Source organism: Corvus moneduloides, chromosome 17 (assembly GCF_009650955.1).
Source record: "Corvus moneduloides isolate bCorMon1 chromosome 17, bCorMon1.pri, whole genome shotgun sequence".
NCBI classification, from domain to species: Eukaryota; Metazoa; Chordata; class Aves; order Passeriformes; family Corvidae; genus Corvus; species Corvus moneduloides.
In genome coordinates, this window is record NC_045492.1 from 9,324,775 (window position 1) to 9,349,689 (window position 24,915).

The 24,915-nt window shown below is 44.8% G+C and overlaps 1 long non-coding RNA gene across 1 annotated transcript in view; it reads left to right on the plus strand.

Annotated features, from left to right (window-relative positions):
• LOC116452647 overlaps positions 1–24,915 on the plus strand; it is a 122,693-nt gene that overhangs the window by 13,491 nt on the left and 84,287 nt on the right. The window lies entirely within an intron of this gene.

The window sequence follows — 24,915 nt, forward strand, 5'->3', positions numbered from 1 at the left end:
GTTGAAATGACAGTTTTAGAGTTCGCTGTGGACCTTCCATGCAAGGTTGCCATCTGTGCAAGGAAATGGAGCTTGCAGAGTTTGGAATACGTCAGCTTGCTGGGGGTGTACCCAGGAGCTGCTCATTGCTGAGCCCAAACCACACTCAGATCTTGTGAAGGACTGGCTTTTCTTGGGTTTCACTCCAACCCTTGATTTGCAAACTTTGGAGGCTTCAGAAGAGTCTGAGCACTGAACACCAACAACAGATACACCCAATATGTTGCAGCAGAACCAAACATTTTTAAAAAGCATTGGAAGTTCTCTGCTTTGGTGTGGGAAGAAACCACCAAAAAGCTTTCACTGTGTCCAGGTTGGTTTGGGATTATCAATCCTAGGGTGTCTTGTGTTTGCTGTGAAGCAGCTGCCACGGATGAGGTGGGATCCTGCCAGACAATTGCTGCCCTTTGAGGAAATTCAGCCTCACTTGAAGCTCCTCAGCTGCAGCTCCCACCCAGCTGAGCCAGTCCAAAGGTTCCAATCTGTCCACAGTGTTTTGTACAACTTCACTCGCAATATTTGGTTGTCTCTCCTTGGCACTGCAGGGAAAATGTTCTGCTTTCACACAGAAAAACATTGACCAACTCTAAACAGAAAATTACTTGAAATTGCAGGTTAGCCAGGATTTCTTACTTTGCGACGTTTGTGTTTCCATTGAGTCTCTTATTATAGGAAATTTAGATATGGAGCAGAAGCATCTGGCCTTCAAAGGACCCTGAAATTGCCATGGGATGTTATGATAATGCTGCTTTTATGTGACTGATCTTTTCCATTTGTCCTTTGCTCTCTAGGTAACAGCTTGGAAAATGTCACCTTTCAGTAGGTGAAGAGAATGCTGCTCTGTGTAGGGTTTGTGATACCAACTTTTATTATAATCATTCTACATGAGATGCAGATCATCCAGCAGCCAGGAAATTCTTGTCAAATGAACCCAAATCAGGAAGGTCAAATGTTCTCATGGAGAATGCAAGATAAGGATGACTTCTGTGCCTGCTCTTGAATATAGCATCTTCTTCCATCAGAAAGATATGTAAAATTAATTCTAGCAGCAGGCTGGGTAACAATATACCCGTGTGTGCCAGGCTAAAAATAGCCCTTGGAACTGCATTTGTAGTACACTGAGAAGTATGTGATTGCCGGGAGAGATTTCAGAACTTTCTTTTTTGCTTTCTGTCTTACATTAATTACACTTTCCAAACATATCTTTAACATATTGGATGTCAGGATTTGTGTGACCACCTTGGGTTTTGGAAGGTGTTGGATTTTTAGTGGTAGCGTAGCTATCATGAAGGTGGATTTCATTATGTTAAGAGTTTAAAGAAGTTATTCTTAAAATAAATTATAACCTGAATAAAAAACACATAACAATACGGTTTTATAAAATGGCATAGGTCTGGTAGTTTAACCAAAAAAATCAATGAAAAATCAATTACAGAGCTTTATTTCAAAGCATTTCCTACGCAGTGCTTGCAGAGTAAACTTTACAACACGCTGTTATACGAAAGCAAAGAAACGTATTAGTGAATCCAGCTTCTAAACCAAAGAGTAAAGTGAATGAAACATGTGTTTAAAGTTAAAAAATAGAAGAAATAGCAGAGGAAAAAACCCTTCTAACAAGCTTTGCTTCCTGATTTTATTTATTTATCTATTTATTTATTTAAAGCAAGTAACATAATGTATTAAGCTTTGAAGTAGGAGAACGTTTGTGTGTGTGGTGGGGAAGGAGCAGGGGCTGGAGGAGTCCCTGGTGCCTTTAACGCCTTTACAGTGATGTTTGATCTTCATCCCCATTCACCCCCAGCTCCAAACTCAGCTCACACCTTTACTCTTAGAAATGGTGCAGAGAATTCTCAAGGATAGAAATCTGGGCTTTCCAGGGAAATTCGTGGAAATTCATGCATCTTCATGCAGTCCCAGCACACCAGGACTCCTGCTAAGGCACTGGGGCACCAAGATACTGCCATGGTAAAAGGCACCACTGGTTCCAAGGAAGTGCAGGTTGCAGAATCTAGGCTCTGGCCTTTTCTCAAGGTGGTGCAGATGAAACTGGAGGGACTCTGGAGCTCTGCAAATACATGGTAGGATGGGGATGAGAGTCTGTATCTCCTAAGTCCCAGGGTACTTTGTACCCCCTCCCACTGGGTTGCTCTCCATGAAGCACAGACATCCAAAAAAAAAAACAGGCTGGAGGGTTTTGTGGAGATGCAATTCAAGCTCTGTGGGAGATGGGGCAGTTGGTGCCTTTGGAATTTCTCCATCCAGCATCTCCCCACCCCGTTTGTGTCTGTGTGCCAGCCGTCTGCTCTTAACCTGTGTGGGTGCACAATTTACTTACTACTCAGGGAACAGTTTTTTGCTTTTGTTTCCTCTGTATTTCTCAAAAAAAAAAAAAATCTCAGTAATATGCCTGTATAGAGAAGATTTTCTTTCCAGAATGTTGTAAAATTGACTGTTGAGAATTTTTACTAAGCACCTTGAAATGTATGCAGTAAATACAGCAAAAAGAAAGCAAGGGATGGTGCTTACAGGGCCAGGAGGGATCTGGGAGTGCCCAAGGAAGGGGAGGAGGCCTTGGTGTCCCCATTTCATCCTGAGGAAACTGAGGCACAAACTGTGGTGGCACAGGGAGAAATCCTAAATTAGGGTGAAGGTGAGACTGGGACCTCGTGGAGGAACCTGAGGACATGGGAGGTGCTGCAGGCTCTGCCACAGCCCCCGGCACTGCAGATGGTCCACACCAGCACTCAGCACCCGCATCCACCCAGCAACCACAGTCCCTCCTGACAGGACTGCCTGGATCACAGGATCACCTTCCTTTCTGGACATTAACAAATACCTGAAGCACAGCAGGTGCCTGCTCACACCTTTCTTCTTAAAATGTAGCTAAAAATGAATTCCAGATCTCATGAAACCCGAAGGGGACAGGGAAGAGGCTGGATCCATCCACCCCCTTCCCATTCCCTGTATTTATCTGCCTGTGGACAATGCTGGGAGGTGGCTGGCAGAAGCGAAATTTCGATAACAAGAATGGAAGGAACATGTGTACACAGTTGTTTTCCCTGACTGGGGTCTGTGTAGTTCCTCTGGAAGGTTAATAAATGGTATGCAAATCCTCTTAAATGGCCGTGTTTACACCACAGCTTAGTGGCTCCAGCCATGTCCTCTACTTTCAACTCCTGAAGTTTGAGTGGAAAAAGAATTTGCTTCCCCACGCTCTTTCGAGCTCTCCCAGGTTTTGTCCATGCCTTTGCTCAGCTATCTGCTCTTGGGATCAGAAAGGGCATCACCAGACGAAAGAAAAGGAAAAAAAAAAAAGGGTAAATTTGCCTAAGTGAAAAAAAAAGGAAAAAAAGAGATGTTTTACTTAAAGACAGGAGGCTACTGTAGTGCAAAATGAATGATTAATAAGGATAAGAAAAACCTAGTTCAACAGGGCAAATGCTCAATAACAGCTCATTTAATCATTGGCAGATTAGCTGCAAATGCAAAGCGTCTGTGCAGTACTGTGTTAACTCATGCTGGAAAGTGTTGGCTACTCGTTTAATGACAGCATAACCTTTCATTGTGCATTTATTTTAAACTCCTCTCCTTAGATGGTAAAGTGTTTGAGGTTTTGCTTTGTTTTGGTTTTTTTTGTTTGGTTTTTTTTTGTCTTCTTCTGCCCTCAATGAATTTTGCAACACGGGAATATGTCCTGAGTTGTGTCACCTCTGCAAATACTGCCAGGCTCGAGTTGTGTCTTTGGGAGAGAATCGGATTTCATAAAGTACAGGCTCAGCTTTGGCAACCACTGCCTCCTCCCTTGATTTCATTTTCTGGCAGCACTGATGCTGTCCTTGCGTAATTGTCCTTATGAGAACCAAGTACACCATAACAAGTGCATTTATTTGTTACCATGAGGAGAGTGGTTTAGCTTGGAGAAATACAGTGATCTAAGACCTCCTCTTGAGCGATACAGTCGCTGCAAACAGAGGATCTGATTCACGGGGGATTTTTAGAAATATAATTATTGCTCTTGCTGGTTGTCCAAAGGAGCGTTTGTTGTATACAAATTGCATTTGTTATTTGCATTCATGATGAACACAGGAGGCTCTTCCTACTGTGCAGTGGGTGCATTGAGGGAAGGTCTAAGCAGCTTTCCAAGGTGTGTGTTTTGTTTCCAAACCAGGGGAGAGAGCCAGGGGGCATCACCCATGGCCTCAGGTTTTCCAGGCCAAACAAACCAGGGCCTCCCACTCTCTTTTATCACAGAAAGGGCTTTTTCCACACATAATCTTCTTCAGCCTCAGTTTACCCAGCTTAAGCCTGGACTACCACGTCTGGGTTAGTGGGGCACATGAATGGTGTAAAAAAAGAAGGTTTGGGCCAAATAAAGGGGAAGAATTGGTGGCTGAATTAGGACTAAAATTGATGCAGAGAGTTGTGCTGGGCTGAGCTCTACCATAATTCACATTTGCCTCCATCAGCAAGTCCTGGTGCACAGAAACCCCAAGGATGCTCTTTGTCAGTTATTTTGTGGGAGCAGCTGCTTCAGCCTCCCAGCATCACTCCCCACGTGCTGTGATAACAGGATAAGCAAGAGGCAATTTTCCTGATAACACATAAATGTTTGGTTTCTGCTCAACTTCATAGTGTAAAGAAAAACACTGTTTGAGGAAGGCTGGGTGAGCAGCAGTGCAAAGGTTGTAAATACCAGTTCATAGTGACATTAGTAATGAATCTACTCTGCATTAATATTTTTGTTTATCATCATCCAGAGCTTTCAAACAACAGGGATTGTTTAGCAATAAAATGCACTTCTTAACCAAATTCCCCATTCTTTCCCCCCTCTGATGTGTCTGACCAGCTCTCTTGGCACTTTCCATCACATTGTAATTCTGCAGGTTGCCTTTCACATTGCTGAAGAGATAGAAACAAAGTCGTGTGTGTAGGAATTTGATCATTTGAGCTGGTATTAAACTCATTTCAATTAACTTGGTACACTGCTGGAGATAAGCTGCCCCTGCCTGGAGTCACCTTTACTGATAGTCAGCAAAGGATGTGAGATATATGACATTCACCATGGATTTGTATTTATCACCAATAACTATACAGCGATGAGAGGCTGGTAATGCACACTCTGTCATTATCTTTAGCACTTTATATATATATTTGGCTCCTGTGGCAGAAACGTTCTCATGGCTGTTGTAAGTGAAGCATCACCTGTGTAACAGATTTTCTGACGCTTCCACTTTGCTTCTCAAATTCAGAGGAAGAGGTGTGAGCGTGATGGGCTCGGAAGGTGGTGGGAAGGCTGAGGAAGGCACAGGAGAATTGCAGCAGCTCTCAGAAGGTCTTGTGCTGACTGGAGGAATTTGTATTCCCCGTTTGCAGGTGGGCTTGTAGGTGCATGACAGCACTATTGCCCAGCAAGACAAAGCTTTCCAAGAGCACCAGAGCGTGGTCTGTGACCTCTGGGACCAGCAGATGCCTTTTCCTGGCAGCCACCTGGGGCTGAAGAAGCATCAGCACAGGCACCTCCACGGAATTCAGTCCTACCATGGACAAGGGTGTCAGGAGCTTCACCAATAAGCTGTTCTCTAAAGTCCCAAATAAAAGGTTGAACCACCTCACAGCCAGCACAGCCAAATTCCTGCTGTTTTAAACTGTTCCGTGAGGGAGCTCTGCTGCAGCACGTGTCAGCAAGGCAGAGGCCCCCGAGCACTGGCAATTTTAGAGATGATCTCTATTTTAGAGATCAAAGCTCATGACAGGATGCAATTATGTTTAGCAGAGACAGGTGATCAGGGACTAATACTTTGCATAGGAAAGACAGGCTTGGCATAGGAAATTTGGAACAATGATGAGATATCTTCTGTGGCTGTTGGTCACAAGTGGAGGAATAACATCGGTAAGATATTAACTGAGTACCCAGAGTGGGAATGTTCCTGTAGGTTGTTCAGCTGTACTGTGCACACTGAGCTCTTGTTAAAATTCTCATCTCATTCAGGACTTTTTAAAAAACAAACTATTTAACCAAACTGCCAGAATTTGGTTAATAAGAGCTTATTTTTTTTTCTGGCACAAGCCTTTTATTTTATTTTTTTTCATTTGAAAGAGAGCATAAAAAATTAGGTACATATTGTTTGTACCCCTTGGACTGGTGTAGAAGGTGGCACAGACATTTGGAATTGCTGGCTGTTAAAGAAGCAGCGATAGCAGGGCTGTTTGGAGCAGGAAGTGTTGCTGTGGAACACAGCCCAGCTGTACAGAAACTATGGAAAAAAGCCTTTGGATGATGCCACTGAGTTTGGATGTGTATTTTCTGATCCCTGCCACAAAGCACTAAGGCTGTGTCCTCTTCTGTGCGTGTTTTCTGTGCTTCTCTGACACCAGACCGATGCCATTAACTGTGGTTTCTCTGTGGTGAGGGATGGGGACAGCGATCGATAACCAATATGTATTTCATAAACACTCAGCCAAGGTCACTAAAGCAAGCACAGGAACAGATCCACAGTACCCTCCTGCTCAGTCCATATGTCCCTGGGGAATATTCATTGCTATTGGGGTGCAGGTGTTATTTCTGCTTCTCTGTTTTAATTCAGTTGGTCCCTGAAGGATCTGATGGGCTTTGGAGACCTTCTGGCTGCACCTTTTATCAGCTAACACTATCCATCTGTGGCACAGTGCTGGCCTTTCCTGTGACCTATCTGCTGTGTGACCTTGATTTTGCCCCACCACTAATCTGTAGAACTAGTTCTGGCCCCTCAACTATTTAACCCTTCAGCATTGTAGATCTGATTGTTCTTGCACCACAGTGGAAGCAGAAAACCAGCTGTACAAACAGCTCCTGCTGCTGCAGAGACTTCCATAATCAAGGGAGGCAGGTGGGCACATTAAACTAACGAGTTTTGCTGGAGCATTTGGGTCAGTCATTGCAAAGAGTCATTGGAGGTCATTGGAAACACTTGGTGGGATGCTGGGTGCCTTACACAGGTGAGGCTACTCCAGTTCAGTGGCCCAGCCAAGTTTATAAAGTCAGTAAGAGGAGCTCTTACTTCTTTCTGATCCTCGAACCAGTAGGTCTGAGTGCTTAAGAAGCCAGAAGGTAACAGCTCTATCTTTAATTCTTTTTATCTTAAATGTTTCTTCAGAGGAATTACTTGTGGGATGAGTTCTCCAAGGATTGGAATTGCCAAAATATGGGTTGAATATTTGGATTAGTTGGGATATTTGCAAAACTGCCATCCTAAATAAGAGAGAGTGCATCTGCATGTTGGTGATTAGGCCCTGGTGCTGCTCTGCTCAGATTAAAAGCCCCATTTCTCTCCCTGTCAAACACTGTAAGGAAGGAACTTCATCTTGGTAAACCATCCAGTTTAAGTATTTGAACACTAAGTGGAAGTTTCTGGTGATCAAAGTAATTTCCTTGAATAATGTATTCATACATAAACCTGAAAGAAATGTCATAATTGCAATAAGGTGTCTCTGGGGAGTTTGGTTATCATGATATAATCACATCCCTGGAGAGTGAGAGGCACGAGGCATAGCCTTGTGCTTAATAACACCCCAAGGGTGTGATTATCTCATAGCAATCGCACCCTCATTGTGCTATGTGGCCTCAAGAGCTGCAATGGGGAGAGAAAGCCACAAAATTTAAGTGGAGGCAACAAAAACATGGAGACCTTGGGTATTTGGACACCAATTTCTGCAAATTTTTTTTGGTGGAAAGAAGAAAGCTAGGAGCAGCACGATAAACAGCAGAGAGTGAAGCTGTTTCCTTGCAGAGCAAGGAAGAATGGGATGCAGTATCTGTCCTCAGCCATCTGCTGTGCCTTGTCCTGCCTTCCCTCTATTTTTTTTTTTTTTTATTCCACCAAGTTGAATTAATGTGGAGGGGCTCCTTGTGACGCAGCACAGACCTGACAGTGCCTTGGCAAAGTGTCACACTGCCTGTGGCACCTGGGCACGGCGGGCACAGCGCTCCCTCCACGGAAAACAGGGAAGGACACGGCCTGGAGGATGGGGAGAGGGGGGAGCTGTGCAGAGCCTCTCCTCTCCCCATCCTGTCTGCTCCCAGACTCCTCCTGCTGCAGGGCAGTGGGAGAAGGGAGGCTGTAAGGCAGGTGGGATGCTGCTTTGGACAGTGGCTGTACTGTTTGTTTGGAGCCTCAGAAACCTGGGAATTTTGCTCCTCAGTGCAGGTCTGGAAGCTGGATTTAGAAGAGATGTTTCCTTGCAACAACTGATATGGCTTAAAATTGCATTATCCTCTGCTGGTTTCCATGGGGAGGGTGGTGATGTGAAGGAAGGGTGTTCATGGGGGGGTCACTCAGGGCCCCCCTGCAGAGGTGGAGCAGGTTACAAGAACTCCAGATGCTGCTGCCCAGCCTCTTCCAAACTGTCTCAGCAGCCCTGTGTGGATGGGACAGCTGGGTGCAATACTGAGACAAAATCACTGTGGCTTGGTTGTGTATAACCAGAAGGGCAAGAGGGAAGAGGAATGAATTCCCAGCCCAGCTGTATTGCTTTGGAGGGAGTCTACTTGTGCTGCTTATGAAGGTGATTTCTGAGATCCACTCCCACATCTTTTCCTAAAATGGAGCCCCCAAGGTGTGCTATGCTTACCAGGAAAAGGGACAGTTGGAAATGCAAAATCCCTGAGTTTTGTGGCATGTATTTCCCCTAATTCTCTGGCCCAACTGGTTTAAAATCCAACTGTGTGGGCCCAGAACTGTAGAACTTGACTGGGGGCATACACTTTTCATCAGGAGTCAGCATCTCGCTGCTTTGCATCTTCTTTTTTTGTTGTTGTACCTGTGATTGCAATGAGCCACAGTTTGACTGGTTTTTTTGATCATGTAGGAATAAGTGGTTGCCAGAAAAAAGGAGGTTTACAGCTTTCCTCTTGATCTCTCTGCCCCAGCTCAACATGCACAACCTTTGTGTGCAAAAAAAGAGGCACCTTCACTATTCACAGGATGCTGCAGGGAATATATCACGTTTATAGCTTTTTGGGGAAAAAAAAGCTGTTGTTTAAGTCTATTGTGTGCTCTCTAAGGTTTGCAAAACCAGAGTTGTTTGGGAGATAAACCTTTTTTTTTTCTTAATACTGAAAGATGGATGGTTGTTATGTAGCTATGGGGGGAAAAGAGATGTTTTATTGTGTGTTTTGTGTTTTCAGTGGCTTGTAGATGTGGGTAGGAAGGAAGAGAAGGGTCAAAATTCCAGAAGTGTCACAGTGCCGAATTTCTGGGCCATTTCTGATTGTGTCTCTAAGGGTTTTGTAAAAAATCATTGTTGTTTTCTGTAGCACAATCCCTCCTCGACAGTGTGTCCTGCCATTGCTTTACTCTGCTCTTAGCAGCTGCAGAGAATGAGGGAGGAGTTCTGGCAGCTGGTGAAGTGCACCCTGAATCATCTGGGGTGGCAAGTTTGTGTTTTGGGAGCCACACTGAGAATTGTGCTGGGGATCAATCAGTGCTTGCTCTGGGCACTCCAGTCAGAAAGAGAAGGGCTGCCTGATTCCCTGAGCAGGGTGGCCATGCTCTCCTCCACATCCTGAATTTCTCCTTCATTGTCCTTCTCCACAACTGTCAGCTTGGGGGATTTATCAGACATCTTTTCTTAGTTTGTAAAACTTTTCACAGGGCTGGCAAAAGATTGGCAACAGACTTGGTAGGACCTCACTGTACCAGACCTCTTGTGATGGGCAGAGAAAATGTTTATCTTTTGAGTAGCTGCTTTTGCATTTTGGGTGCTAGGGAACATTTTGAAGAGATTCTCTTTTAATTTGGCTTTGGGAAAAACACTGTATGAACACATCTAGTGAAAAATCCTGGCAAGAGGGGAGAATTGACTAAAACAAATTAGAGAGGTTGGGTGCTTATTGCCTAGTCAGCTTATTAGATTTCTTCTACAATGTTTTTTTAAAAATCTGAAAGCCCCAAGGTGTAACTAGCATGCTTTATGTTTTTATAGAGTCTAGGCAATTTCCACAAATTGAAAAATCATTTTAAGCTTTCAGAACATGTCAGGATGATGAAATGAGTAAGTTCTGTCTATTTTTTTGATGACATTTCCTCATTCTTGCACATGGTAGTCTTGTTTTGTTTACTATTAGGTGATGCGAGTTCTGAGGTGGTTTTTTCATTGTTAAAATAACAACATGGATATTTGAGGGGAAAAGCACAGGAGGATGTGGATCCAGCAGACACAGGGAAGCAAGGGAAAGGCTGGTCAGGCTGACCACTCTTGACAATGTCTCTTTAAGAAAGCTCTGTACTCTCTTGCAATGTTAAAGTTGCTAAGGTAACTGTACATTTTTTTAGAGCACAGCAATGTAAATAGGTACATGACCTGTATAAATTCTCAGTGCATAAATTACTAGAGCCCTCAAGCTAGAGTAACTTATACACTTCCTTATTTCCAAATGACTTTTTGGCTTTTCTGCACGTCTAATGCACAAGGATTTGACGCGCCCAGTTCATGCTGCAAAATGTCCACGAGCAGACCCAGGGCACTGATTTCCCCTGGGGTTTTGGTGCAAAGAGAAGCCAGGATTGCTTAATGGGCTGTAATGGGCACTCAAGGAGAGGGTGAGTGGCTCAATGGTTTTTACCCCTCCAGACTTGCACCCCAGTAAGTCTCCCCAGCTCATTTCTGTGCTGGGGGATGCAACCCCTTGGGTTGGCATCAGCCTTCTGTTGGGCAGGCAAGGAAGCTTGGGGTTCTCACTGGAAACCTGTATCCCTGCCTGTGGCTGTGCCTGATCACCCACCTGAGTGCAATTCCAGTAGCTGTTTGAAATAGAGGGGTTGGGTCCAGAAATGTAGGTCCAAGATACCCTGGTGAGTCGCACAGCCTGTGCATGGGTCTAATCTGCATCTCCCACAGCAGCTTTGCTCAGTGCCAGCTCTGCACGGTACCTGTTGTGTGCTCCTTGGGCTGCAAGAGGCCAGATTGTCTTAGGAAAACTGAAGCTGAACAGCTCCTGCTTTGATGCCAAATTCTACCACCCACATCCTTGTCCTTTGTCCTCTTCTGCTATTGTGTTTTTGCAGCATCCCTGAATGCAGAGTTGCTGGAGGGGATAACAGAGCTCAGTTAATTTTATGCCTGTGCACACTGTTGCTTTTTCTGCACTCAAATTGTGTGCGTGGCTTCAGAGCGGAGCTGGATGTTTGGGTCCTGCTGCCTTATGATAAAAGGTGTCATGCTCCTGATGGAGGCTTCTGGTGCAGAAATATGTGCACATACACCGGGTAACACATGTCCAGTGATTCTTCAAGCTGTGTTTGGCCTGCTACACATATGCTGCAAAAATAGCTTGACCACTTGCAGCAAACCCAAATGCGCTGAGATGATCTCTGTGTGTCCAGGGGCCACTTCTCTGGGATTTCTGAGTGCCCATGAGGCCAAAATCTTCATACTACATCCAGATAAAATGCTCTGGGCGACAGCATGGATGGGGGTGCCCAGGGGAGGCTCGCCCTGGCTTGGTGGCTCTTGCTGATATCAATTATGAGGGGGTATAATCTTATTTCTGGAAATATCTGCTGGTGAACACCAGACTGCCCACATGTGCCTTAGCAACATCCCGAACAGCTCTGCAGTGAGGTCATGGACCACCGCGGGGAAGGCAGGACTGGCAGTGCCAGTTTCACAGGCTCCTTGTCAACAATACCATCTGCTGGATGGATCACTGTTTGGAAAGGGATGGCAGGACGTGGCATCTGACCATGGTGTGCAAGGCTTATTTCCATGCTTACCTGTGGATACAAAAGGGTCTCTGCATAAAGAAATGCTCTGGCAAGGTGGCAGTGTACCCCTGTCCTGCCCTATTCCAGTGAAAAGAGGTCTGGCTGAGGCTGCTTGGATCTCCAGAGCTGGATCAGCTTCTGCTGAAACAATCCCAGGGAATTTCAGGCTGGGGAAATATTTTAACTTGCTCCCTTCCTTTGGTTTCGTGAGTCCTTTCTTCTTTCTCAGTCAGAGAAACATCTCTGGAGGCTTCTCATACGACATGGGAGGGTGTGAGCAGCCCAGTGCTGACAGACCCAAATGCAGAAGGCAGGGGACCTATTTGGAGGCCAGTTTGGAGGGCTGCCCCTCCCTGAGCACCAGAGCTCAATGTATGGGCAGGTTCACCCTTGCTGCTGACACACAAAGTCCCAAATCAGGTTTCTGATCCTCAGACTGCTGGGTTTTCCATACATGTTCATGGTTTTATAACAATAGTGGCTGCTGGGTGGAAACGACCTGAGCATATCCCAGCAGAGATACTGAGAGCAGAATTTAGGCTAGACATTGAAGTAGAAACCATTTCAGGAACTGGAGGGTGAAGAATTGCCGTGGGGAGAAATTTGATACCGCAACTGGAATGATTTGGTGTTTGCTCACGTTGTACATTGTCTTGTTTTTAAGACAGAAATAAGTTGATCTGAAAAAGTCCCATCTGCTGTAGCAGGGATGGAGCTGGTGAGCTTTGGTACAATTATACTGAGACTCAGTGGAAAATATTGGAGAAGTTCTGCAGAGATTTTTTTTTCCAAGCAAACCAACAGGAGGTGGGAACACTCCTTCCCTTGGCTTGCAAGGAGAGTTGCTGTCTTATGACTCCTTGCTGCAATGAGAAGTTATTTCCTTTCTTCAGGGCAGGAGCTTTGCAGTCAGAGCCCTCTAAGCCAGGCAGGAAAATTCAGCAGTGGATGCATTGCTTTCTCCCCAAACCCTCTGCACTTCTGGTCCTGTGGCAGGCCACATGGGTCACCCATCCTTGGTGGGTGACAAAGCTGTGCCCTGGCTCTGTGCACGCAGCGGGGTGTGCGGATTTTGGTGGGGTTTTTTTTAAACAGCGCACTATTTTCAGGAGGAGATGGACTGTGCTGGCGTGGGGCCAGAGGCAGCCCTCTCCTTGCCAGGAAGCCAGATGCATGGTCACATTGCCTGGCTCTCCCTGGCAAGGCTGGGAAAGCTTCAGCAGGTGTGATCAAACAGCATGCGGGAGCCGCAGGTCCAGAGCCGCCTGCCTCCGAGGTACCACCACACTTCATCACCAGAGCCCCTGCATGGCAAATGTCCCCTCAGCCAAACCAAAAACCCTCGGTGGTGGGTGCTGCTCCTCCCTGGTGCATGCTCTGCTGGGCTAGGCTTTGAGGGATGGCTTTGGAGCAAGGAGCAGCAGCAGGATGGAAAGGCTCTTTCCCCTGCCCTCCTCCCCCGCCGGAGCCTTCCACCTCCTCAGCAATGTTGTGGCGAGAGCAGAGCCTCACAGTCAGCAGACTGCAGTGACAGATGGCAGGTCATAAGCCCTCTCGCTAATCTAACACTGGAAAAGAAAATAGGGCTGGGGGTGATTCAGCTGCTAGGCCTCAAAGCGAGGGGCTGACGGGATAGCATGCTCCTCTGACATGTCCTTGAAGGATGCTGCGTCCCAGAGGACCGCGGGAACAAAAGTAAAGTGACGATCAAGCAAAAACCTGTTTGCAGAATAAGGCAAATTCTGCTAAAAATGGATAACGTGCTCAGAGTCATTCTGAGTAATTGGATTTCTATTAGCAAGATGCAAATATTACTAATAGAATTCTCTAGCAGGAATAATTTGTGCTCTGGATCTGAAGCTACCCAGGCACCATCGTCTTTCCATCCTTAATTGTCCACTGACCAGAGCTGTCTGCACCCTAAATGTATTTATCTATCAAGCTGTCTCTTTGTATGTGTGGATCTGAAGGCAAGCTGAATCCATTTAATTCAGCACAGCATTCTGGAAACATTCATGTGGCAAGAGGAATTTCTTGGCATTTGTAAGCTGCGACTTGCATTTAAAACTAATATATTTTGTTTTCAAGGAAGGAATACAGGCTGCATCCTGAGCCGCCTGCTCCTGCTGGCAAACACCCATCCTGCTGAAGTGGCAAAGCTTGTGACACCGTGGTGGAGGCCGATGTCAGAGGCTGTTGTTGCCTCCATCCTACCATGAAATCGGTTTAAGGTCGGGAGCTGAGCGTTACCGACTTGCAGGGAAAACCTTGCGGGGGGCACAGGGGGTTCTAATGCCACTGGGCTTGGATGGTCCCAGGGAAACCAGTGGGGCTCTTTGCTATGGGAGGGCACAAATCAGAGCTTTAAACGTCCAGGAGTAGGGACTATGGGTCAGGTTTGCAGCTCTAAAGCACTGTAGCTCTGCTGAAATGGAGAGTTATGGATAATTGTCCTGCCTGCTGAATCTGCAGTGGAAAACATGCTCTGCTCTGTGTGCAGCTGTGAGGGCAGGCACTGCTACCCCTGCTCAGTCACTGCTGGTGTCCCCCTGAAACAAAACAAAACAATCAGTGTATTTTAAAAACTGATTCCTGAAGGGAGTATATTTTAGGAATTTTTGAAATGAAAATGTCTTTTTAGCAGAACAAGTACCTGTACACGATGTTCTCCATATTTTCTGGGGAGGAAAACCTCCCACTTTTGAAAACAGCTTTTGCAAAAAGTGTTAAGGGGTTTTTCAAGCTACAGTTCAAGTTTTTTTAGCTCAAATGTTTCACTTGTTGCCCCAAAATATTTTATAAAAAGTTTTCAGGCTTGAAAACATTTTAAAGAGATAGGAAATCACAGTGTTCTAAAAAATCATTTTGGTGGAGGAGAAACACTTGTGGGCTGGTACCACCAGTGTTGACATCAGTTCTGATTTTTAACTTAGTAACAAGCTTGAACTAGAAGACTGCAGAGCAGTTTCTCCTGGTCCTTCCGGGCTCCTGTTGGCTTTTTTCTTGGAGAAGGAAGGAAAAAAGGACTGTAGAGAGAAAACACTTCCTTTTTGCACACTTCTATATCCTGGTACTGTTATAATGGGGAAAAGGGGATATGGAAAAGGAAAATTTCCCTGTCATAGTGTAGAGCTAGAAAATCCCTGGACATAACGCTGCAAAACAGAACATGATATTGAAATTATACTGGCTCTTCAAACCTTTAGAAATACTGTCAGTGCTGAAGTGGCCCAAGTTCATGCCAATTTGAAGGTCTGTCCTGAAGTTTGTCTTCATGCAGAGCTAAAATGGATTAGGTAAAATGAGTGATATTTTAAGAACTACCAGGAAACTGGATGCTTCTACTTCCTGAGGTTGAAACAAATATAAATGTTGACATGAAGGTTTGGGGTGAAACTAAAGCCATGTGGTGTGTGAGGGCAATCTGTCAGGAAGTCTAATGAGGTTTGTTTTGTTCTGGAAGTTGAACCCTTTGGCAAGTTCCTTTAGCCAAAACTGAAGGGAGGAGGTCTTGTGCCAAAGAGCAGCTCCTCTGCCATTGGGGTGCAGACCAGTGCTGTGGCTGCACTGACAAACAACTGTGCAGGTGAGTGGAGGGCAAGGTCTGAGAGGTCACACTGTCTTCTCCAAGCTCCCAGCAAGCTTGCAAGTCATGAAATAGTCATACAACCCTAGAATTAGGGTTGGAAATATCAATGATCAATCCCTTCCAAGGATCCCTCACTGTATTGTCAATGACCTCATGGATCTGATGGGAAAGGTCCATTTAAAAGGAGAGAGCCCCCAATGATTCTCATAACTGCTTCTCAGAGAAGATTTAGCCTTTCTGAAATCCAATATAATCAACCTTTGCTTCTTGGAGCTACAGAACACAACCCTCCACTAAATGCCCTGCCCTTTGCATCGTAGTTTGATCCTGGGAGGAGATACCTTAGAAAAGGGGTTTTTTTAACTTTTTTTTTTTCCTAGGCAGCAAAGATGGTTGAGATAGTAATGAAGCAATTTTTTGCTCATTAAGGACATGTTTTGCAAGAAGGTACAGTTTTTATGACTAAATGCCATAAAATAACATATTATCAGTGACCTGTTGTGCTGTTTGATCACCATAGGAGAGTGAGCCCAAATTCTGTCCACCTGCTTAAAAATCCAGAAGATTGATTTCAGCTGTGGCTCAGCTCATTCTTGGAAATTCAGACACTTCCCACCATTATCACCTCTGAAAATCTGTCCTGAGGAAATAACTGCAAATGCAGTCAATGAATCTGTGCTTAGACACGCCCACTCTGCTGTTGGAATACTGAAATAAATAGCATAATATGTATAATTTTGCTGGAAAGTAAGGCAAATATAGAAGGGAGATGAACAAAAAGAAGGTGTTAAACACCAGGTCCTGTTTTCAGAGTCCTTCTCGTGTAAGTGCAGCTGAGGCGCTGGAGGTGAAAGAGCTGCTGGTTCCAGTGATGTGACAATAATAATAAGCAGTAGAAGTAGTGGCAAAGCTGAAGGCAGGAGCTGGGGCGGGGGAACTCTGGCTCTGTAAGTCGGCTTGTGCAATTCCCAGAGCTCTCCTTATCTCCCTGTGCCTTTGGTTGGCATATCAGCCAGACAAAGAGCTTAACGCAACTTGGCAGAGCGGCTGGGGAAATTGTTTAAAATTTCCAGCAACTGGAACAATTAAGTAAGCCTTGGAACGAGGGAGAATAGTTGCCCCCCTAGGATTCCTATCACCCAAGGATAACATTTCCAGGCTTTGTCCAGCAAGAGATGTCACTTCATTTACAGAGATCCTCACAATGTTGAGGTATATTGGATATTGGTTATTATATGCAGAAGACTATCAGGAATCATCTCAGCTGGGCTAATTGTTCCTGGGTTCAGGGCTGATGGAATTTTAATTTAAGGGCTTGTAAAGTTTCCCAGAATTATAAAAGATGATGAAAAAGCCTTGTTTTCAGAAGTATATTATTAATATCCTGGATTCAGGGAATTCAAGGTTTCAGTCAAATGCATCCCTGAAAAAGAGATTCCTCAGCTGGGACTTACTAACCTTGGCTGCTTCTTTTGGGATGGAGATGGGATGGAGAAGCAGCATTTTCTACAAGAACTGACTGTGGCAAGGGCTCGATTCCCTGACAGTCATGTTGACGTCATGTTCTTCAATGTTTGTTTTTACAGCTTGCAAAAGAAGAGAAGTGTTGCCCTATTTTGTGTCACCGCTTTTTCTAGGGTGTTTCTCTTCCCTACCACCTCTTTCCTTTACTGAACCTGTGCTGAGGATGTGTCATTCCTTCACAACCCCCTCCCTTTGGATGGGGGAGGAAAAAGGGAAAGGGGCGGGGGGGAGGAGCAATGACTCTGTGGTACTGTATAAATAGTTGCTTTATTATCATAAAAAAAATTGCACTCTAAAGATTTTTAGGATCAAAACATACCAAAGAAAATGTAAAACAAAATTAAAATGAAGTCGGTATTCACATTGTCAGCAGTTATTTTGTCACTGCAAAGCGTCTCCTCAAAGGAATATTGTGCAGCGCAGCAGCAGCCGAATGAAGCAAGCGGCTCCGGCGTTTACTTAAAAGGGAAGTGCAGGGACATCTTCAAACTGCAGTAATGGATCCCTGGGGTTTCTCTAAAGTCTGATAGTGGCACTGACATTTCCTGTGAAGTTGGAGGCTGGCAGGTTGTTAAAACTTCCCTGTTTTTTTTTTTTTTAACTGCATCAAGTGTTGCTGTAGTTTGTTGAACGTATAAAATCACTTCTCCACCTCCTCCTTTAAAAAAAAAAAAAAAAATTCCAGATATCAATAAGGAACTTGAGAGAGGAAAACACTATAATTATAGCCAAAAAGCTGGCACAATGCCTGCTGTATAAACCCGTTATTTTGGTGGCAGAGAATTCGGTACTGGAATAATTCTCTGGGTGGAAACTTGGCAAACATGATCTCAGCCTGTGAGCTAATCTTTTCTTTTTCCTCCTGTAATAACATTTTTTTCTATGCTACAGATTTAGCCATTTTAAAATTGTGCATCCTATTACTGAGATTGCGTATGCACAAATGACCTATGTTATGGGTCTCTGGGGTGACGTGAATGTAGACAAGAGATCTGCATGTTAGATTAAAACCCCTTCGCTGGAAAATTGGTGCCCTGTAGATTCAAATACAATTAGCCTTGGTCTGAACTGCTGCTGCGAGGGGAGCTGGCTATTGCTGAGGGTGCCATGAGAGGACTGGGGCCCAGGAGAGCCTGGACAAGGTCTGGGATCAGGATTTTGGGGTGCTGTGTGATGGGGGGAGCATTTGTTTCTGCTCCTCACCATTTCAGTCTCAGTCTTGCAGCAATTCTGTTCTAGAGCTTGCTGGTCTTGAGCAGTAAAAGTCTAAATATTTGCACACATTTGAGGATTCAAGTCCATTGTGAAATGGAGCTGGTTCTAACTCCATAACATTGCAAGAGGTGTCATCAGCCATGCACAGAGACCAGTTTTTATGGTCGGCCCTTCTTTTTAACAGAGCTGAGACACCTGAACACCTTGGTGGAACTGTAAAAGAGCTCAGATAACACAGGACTCTCATAACTTTTTTTTTTTTTTAATTTTGACCTACATCTTCAGTTTTTAAAGAACAGTGTGTTTGCCTACACTTGCAGGTTCTGAGAGCTGCAGATGCTATGGGAAGAGAGTGAGGTTTGAATTGAAATTCATGCCAGCCTGCCATAAACATCTTTCTAAATGAATATAAGAAGATCAAATCTCTCATTACTGTTGTCACTCCCTCCAGGGTGCCTTGGTGCTCTGGTACGAGAGACTGTCCCATGTGTTGGGACTGCCTGGGTGGGAATCCAGGGGCAAAACGTGTGCTTCAGAACTGTGGGATAATTAGTTCCACTTCCCTGCAGCAGAAGGGAGGACTGCAGCCACCTTTGAAATCTTCTTAGCAGAAAGTGGAATGTGCAGTTTGCTGATGTGCTGATTTCCAGAGAAATCAGTCTCTTAAAGAGGGATGTTTCTGGGAGTCTCGGGGCAAAAAAAAAAAAAAAACAAAAGTGCTGTTGGAATTGAAGCAGGCTGAGACCAGACGTGCCCTGTGAGTGTGTGGATGCTGGTGCCTGCTTTGGGTGGGCAGTAAACCTGCTTATAACTTTTAACATTTTTCACCTGGAGGCACAAATTGTTTTCCTCCAGCCTATGCATGGGATTGACTTGGGGTTTTTTTGTTCCCAAGGTGGTGCTGAGTGCAATTTGCAACAGCCTGCAGGAAATAGGACCCCTTGGTGGGGATGTGTGAGCAGCATTGGTGCTGCCATTCAAACCCTGTCACTACCTTGTTCTGTATTAGAGCTGAGTGTGGTTCGGGCTTAAAAACTCAGCTTTGAAGGCACCTGTGTGCTCATGGGATGTGCTTAAAAATTAGAGTGATTTTTTAGGTAGTATTAATTGCTATGGCACTTCCTGGTTAAATGATCCTTTGGCACTTTGCATCAGCCGGAGATTGTCACTCTTGAATCTTGCTGACTTGCTGAAGAAAATGTTCCATGTGCTTGGGCTGGAGTTGGTGGATAATCCATAGCAGATTTTGAGGCAGGATCAGCACTTTAAATAATTTACCTGTTTGAGTTGTTCTGGGCCCTTCTGGCTGACAAGGTAGAAAAGACTTTGCAAATAAAGGGGCACCACTGAAGATTGTGGTGACACAGGAGTTACAAGCCAGATCCAAAACACCACTGAGACTACAGAAAAGCTGCTGTTCCTTTGGTGGCGGCCTTTGGGTCATGCTGGCTCCTGTCTCCAAGATGTGACCACTAACTGAGTCCTGAGCTCAGCCTTGCCCTAAGGGAGCAGCCAGCGAGAGGCATTTAAAAGCATGAGGCAGGTCATGGTCATACCTCAGTGGAGTGACCTCTGCAAGTATTCCCAAATCATGTTAATCACAAAGTATGCCACAAAGACATCCCATTAAAAAAAAAACAAAACATCATGAAGGCCCAAGGGGAATGGAACCCAGTGTGCTGCTGTCTTTTGCCTTTTTCAGAGTTGGGTTTTTGCCTTTGGAGAATTCCCGTTCATGCCATGAAATTTTTTAGGAACGCAGAAAAGCGCATTGAAAACAAAACTAGATTAACTTTCCTTTTGCAAGTCAAAGTCTGACTTCCAGGTGTTTTGGTGGAGTCTTGGTACCAGGGAGATGGATTTACATCTTTCATCTCTGCTATCCCCATGGAGAAGAACGAAAAAAAGCCCCAACCCTCAAATATTTTATCTTGCTCTGCAGGACCCAAGCAGATCTCTCCCCAGGGACCATAAATTCTTTCCTGACTGTCACCACTGCTCCTGGACTCTGGTGCAGCACATTGGGAGAGTGAGCTTTGTTCCTCTGCAGCACAGAGGACATGCCACAAATAATTTAAGGGACCATTTTTCTTGTTATATGACGTTAAATATTCTTTACTTAAAAAAAAAAAATCCACACCACTTGGCATAAAGTAATATATCCAGTAGAAGGGCAGATGCTGTTTAATAAAAGACACAGCACTTGCTTCTGCTCTGCATCCAGCCTCCTGAATCACTTCCAGCCTGCTTTCACCTCTGCTGCAAGGTGATGAGATGGGCCGAGAACAAGCTCTGTGCTGGGCCAAAACTCTTTAAGGACATGTTTTCTACCTCCAATTCAACTGCAGGAAAAAGGAAATTGTGATTTCAGTGCAGCTGATTGGAATGATGGTATTTTTTTTAAACTGAACTTATTTGGGCAACTTCTCCATCTTCAGTAGAAATCGTGTGTTCAAATCCTGGTGATGTTGGTGCTGTGGGAGGCTGGGCTGCAGCCCTTCCAGTCATGGAATCATGGAGTCATTAAGGTTGGGAAAGACCTCTAAGATCACCAAATCCAACAGTCAAAGGATGTGTCCTCTGGGCTTGCTCTGGTTCCTGTTTGGAGGGTATGATAAAGTCTTAATGGTAGAGGAGATCTGGTGGCTGATGGGGGAAGTTCTCTGGCTTTTAGAGAAAAGAGATTGGACCAATAAACCCATGAAAGAGCAAACTTCAAACTCCTCTGCTCATATATTTATTGGGTCTCTGCAATGGAGAAGCAGGTAATAAACTGTCCACAAACACTGATTACAGAAGAGAAAAGTAGGTGTAAAGGGAAAAATCTGATTCCTGCCTCACTTTCTCACCTCCAGTTTGGGAGCAGTGGTGGAGTTTTGTTCCCCTGCTGTATTTCTTCCCTGATACAGAAACAGAATTGGGGAAAAAAAAAAAAATACATAGGGAAATGGTAACCCCAAACCAACCCTCTTGAAAAGCTATTCCTCTAAGCTGTTTCTTTAGTGGACTTTGTTTGCCACCTGCTTATCTCATTCCTCCTTAGAGCCTGTGAAAGGCACCTTCATGTGTTTCTAAAACATTGCTTCAGTGCTAAGGTAAATATGAATTCTATTGTGTGAGCAGAGATTTTTGGAAACAAGACTTTGAATGCACAAATCCTGTGATTTCAAGGTAAAACAGGAGATCTTTTCTTATAAATGTAACTGCTGTATTGGCACTTTTGATGTTAGAGTTTTTTCCCCCTTTATAATGTATTCTGATTTCCTTGATATTTTCCTTGGTTTTTTGCCTAACTGCTTTTTTAATAATTTCCAGGCAGTTCAGTCCTGGCATCTGAACTTGTGTATTTGTGGGGAAGGGTTGGACGATGACTTTCGAATTCCAAGTTTTGTTTGACAGCTTCTTATTCCTTGTAACAATTTCATTTCTAACAGCCATGAAGCCAATTTTAGAGCAGCACAGAAAGAATTTCATAGGTAGCATGAACACAGTCAATGCAAAACCACCTCTGCCCCTGCTATGCAAACACTGAAGCACATCCATAAATTTGACTATGACTGTTCCAAAGAGGTGCTGGTGCTGTTGGCAGGCCTGAAGCATCAGCGTTCTCAAATTGCTCCTTTTTTTCTCATTTTTCCTCACTTTCACATGAATTTTTATGAATGGCATCGCATGTGTTTGTGTGTTTTTGTGCTTGTGTCCTAGTGGGTTTGATCTGGGTGTATCAGGCATCTGCCTTGCACAGTTCCCATCTATACCATGTTAATTATATTGCTCTGCTCTGACATAATAAACGCTGAGTGAGTTGTGAATAGATTATTTACAATGCCACCTGAACTCTAAGTAATTATAGCTGTATAATTTAGCTTCCCCCTATTTCATTTTATATATAATGCAATATTTCAAAATATTCCAGGGCGCATCTATCTTTAGCTCTGTGTTTGAATGAATAAATTGTGATTCTCTTTCAAAGGTAATATATCAGCAATGTCCTTAAGGGAGGGCGCTGTAGCTCTGTCAAGAGTGATCCATAAACTAATTCCCACATAAACATAGACAATGGATACAGGAAATGAACACACACCTTCATTCACGGAAAATAATACTGTACTTACCTGTCTGGGTCTGTGTAAGTCTAATGCTCTACTGGCAAAGTGCTAAAGGAAGGTAGGCATCTCAGCCTGATGGGTTTTAATATAGGACTTTTCCTGCAATTCAAGGTGTTGGGACTAAATTAGTATTGGGCAACAAATATCTTGCAGTAGATGGAATGAAAGTATTAATGTTTGCAGCTGGAGAAGTAAAATTACTTCTGTGGGGATGTTGCTTGAGGCTGATTGTTGGTATTTGTTCATGGGTGGCAAGGATCCCACTCCAATACTTGCTGCTGCCTGGTCCTGTGGAAACCAGACCCTGTGCATTATAGAACAGCTCTTCAAGGAGGCACAGCAAGTGCTGGGGTGTGAGAGGCCCTGACAGACCCGGTGTGAGCAGGGATGCTCAGGGATGCTGGGCGCTTCCTGGGGGATTAGAAATGCTTGGACATTGCCAGCAGCATGTGAGGGTGCCAGTCCTTCTACCTGGCTCTCACTGGTCACCACAAGCATGTGTGGAGTGACTTAGCTCTGTTCCTTGCTCTGGCTCTCAACAGCCACTGACTTTTGGATCTATGGTCCCAGCCTCCCCTTGCCTCAGTTTCCTCAGCTGTAAATCCTGTAAAATACCTCTCACTTCTTAAACAGATGAGGCTACATTATTTCAGTATCTGAACTAGAGCTGGATGCCTCTCTGGAATGTGCTGAACAAGAAGTTGTAGACTTAAATGATCTTCCATACTGAATTAGGAACCAGGAAATTATAGAGCCACAGAATGGAAGGGACCATCTTTTTCCAACCCTCTGCCATGGGTGGGGACACCTTCCACTATCCCAGACTGCTCCCAGCCCCATCCAGCCTGGCCTTGGGCACTTCCGGGGGTGGAGCAGTCACAGCTTCTCTGGGTGAGCTGTGCCAGGGCCTCAGTGCCCTTATAGGGGAGAGTTTTTTCCCAATATCCAATCTAAACCTACTCTCTCTCAGTTTTAAGCCACTCCCCTTTTTGTCACTACACGCCCTTGTTCAAACAACCTCAAACGTTTGCATTTTTGTTTTGCAAAGTACTTTGAGATCCTCATACCAAAGGTAGCGTAAATGTAGTGTATATCTTCTTATATCCTTGAAAACCCATCCAGTATGATTTTGCCCTCTTTTTTATTTCCATAGAGCCTTCTGGGCTCATTCTTGTGGTTCCTCCACACAAAGCCCTGGTTGGCAACAGTGGCCTTGAATGGGGGAGCAATCCCACCCAGGACTCCTGGAGTACCAAAGATGTGCTCACGTTTATATCAATTAAAAGGTACTTATGAGAGTCAGAATCTCCTTTTCTTTTTTTTTTTTTTTTTAATTAAAAATGTCAGGATTCAAACTTTACATGGGATTTGTGATGGCTCCAATTCCCAGTTGGCATGTGTGAGGCAGCACCCAGGAGATTCGAGGTTTCCATGACATCATACGGTAACTGTGAGCCTAACAGTTAATTAAATACTATATCCATGTATTCTAGTTAATTGATGCTTCCTTTACATGGTTTATTGTGCTGCAAACTGGTATTGCTTCTGTCTCAGTGAGCAAACACAGAGAGGGAGTGGGAGAAGGAGACGGTGGGATGCTCCCGCTGGCGGCTGGGGAGAGGGAGCTGTTGGCACACGGCTCCGTGCCCAGGGGCATCCTCGAGGAGAGCCCAGCGTCACCTGCACACCAGGGGCTGGAGGTGGCTCTGCGGGTCAGATGGAGATCTTTTATGAATGAGCTGACCCGAGCCTTGGGAATGAAGTGCAGGCACAAGCAATCTGTGCCTTTTTTTTTTCCAAGTCCAGCTTTGTCTGGGGTTTCTGTTTATGCAGCAGAGGACATGCAGGGGAGGGTGCTCCCTTGTGTTTATGCAGTGCACAAATGTGGCATCACCTCTGTGACAACTGTCCTGCAGGAATGTGACTCTGCCCAGACCAGAATCTGGGATAAAGCTGGACCTCTCCTGCATGCTGGCCTTAAGGGAGGGGAAAAAAAAATCATCTTTATTTTTTTAGCAAATAAAAGTATTTTAAGTCAGGGAATCCAGCTTTATTGGGAGTTGGTAACATAACACGATCTGGCAGCGGGGTCTGAGCACTGACCTCCAGCAGCACACCTCAGTCTCTGGTAGCTTTCCTAAAGGGTGTTGAATCCCTCAAGAAAAAGCAAGCCCAGGTGGGCTGCTGTGGTCAGGCCACCTGCAGAAAAGGGCAGGGCACATCACCAGGCTTGCCTGCAGAGGTGAGCACAGTGTTAAATGATGTGCCCACAGTGAGCATGACCTTGTCCACTGACAACACAGCTGTGTCAGTGTGGAAAGATGACAAAAATTCATAGTGCCCACAAAAATTCTGCCTGATATTTGCCCCTTTTCCCTGCCCTGCTGGCAAAAGTCCAGGTCTGCCTTATCCTGCTTGTGTGCCTCAGGGTGTACTCACCTGTTCTTAAGCTTGAGGCTCAAATGCTGCTGCAAGGAGGAAAGAAAATAGTTTTGTTTCAGGGATTTCAATCCAGAATGTAATTTCAGCAGCTTTTTACCAGGACTTCATTTGGCTCAGTCTCAGACTGTGACAGACTTTCTAGTCTCCTGGTCTGACCTTCCGCAGCACTGGGGTGATTTGTGTGCCTGTGTGTGGGAAGGAGAAGGGCATTTGTTCAATGCTGAAACAAGACTGCGAGCATTTAATTCATAGATGA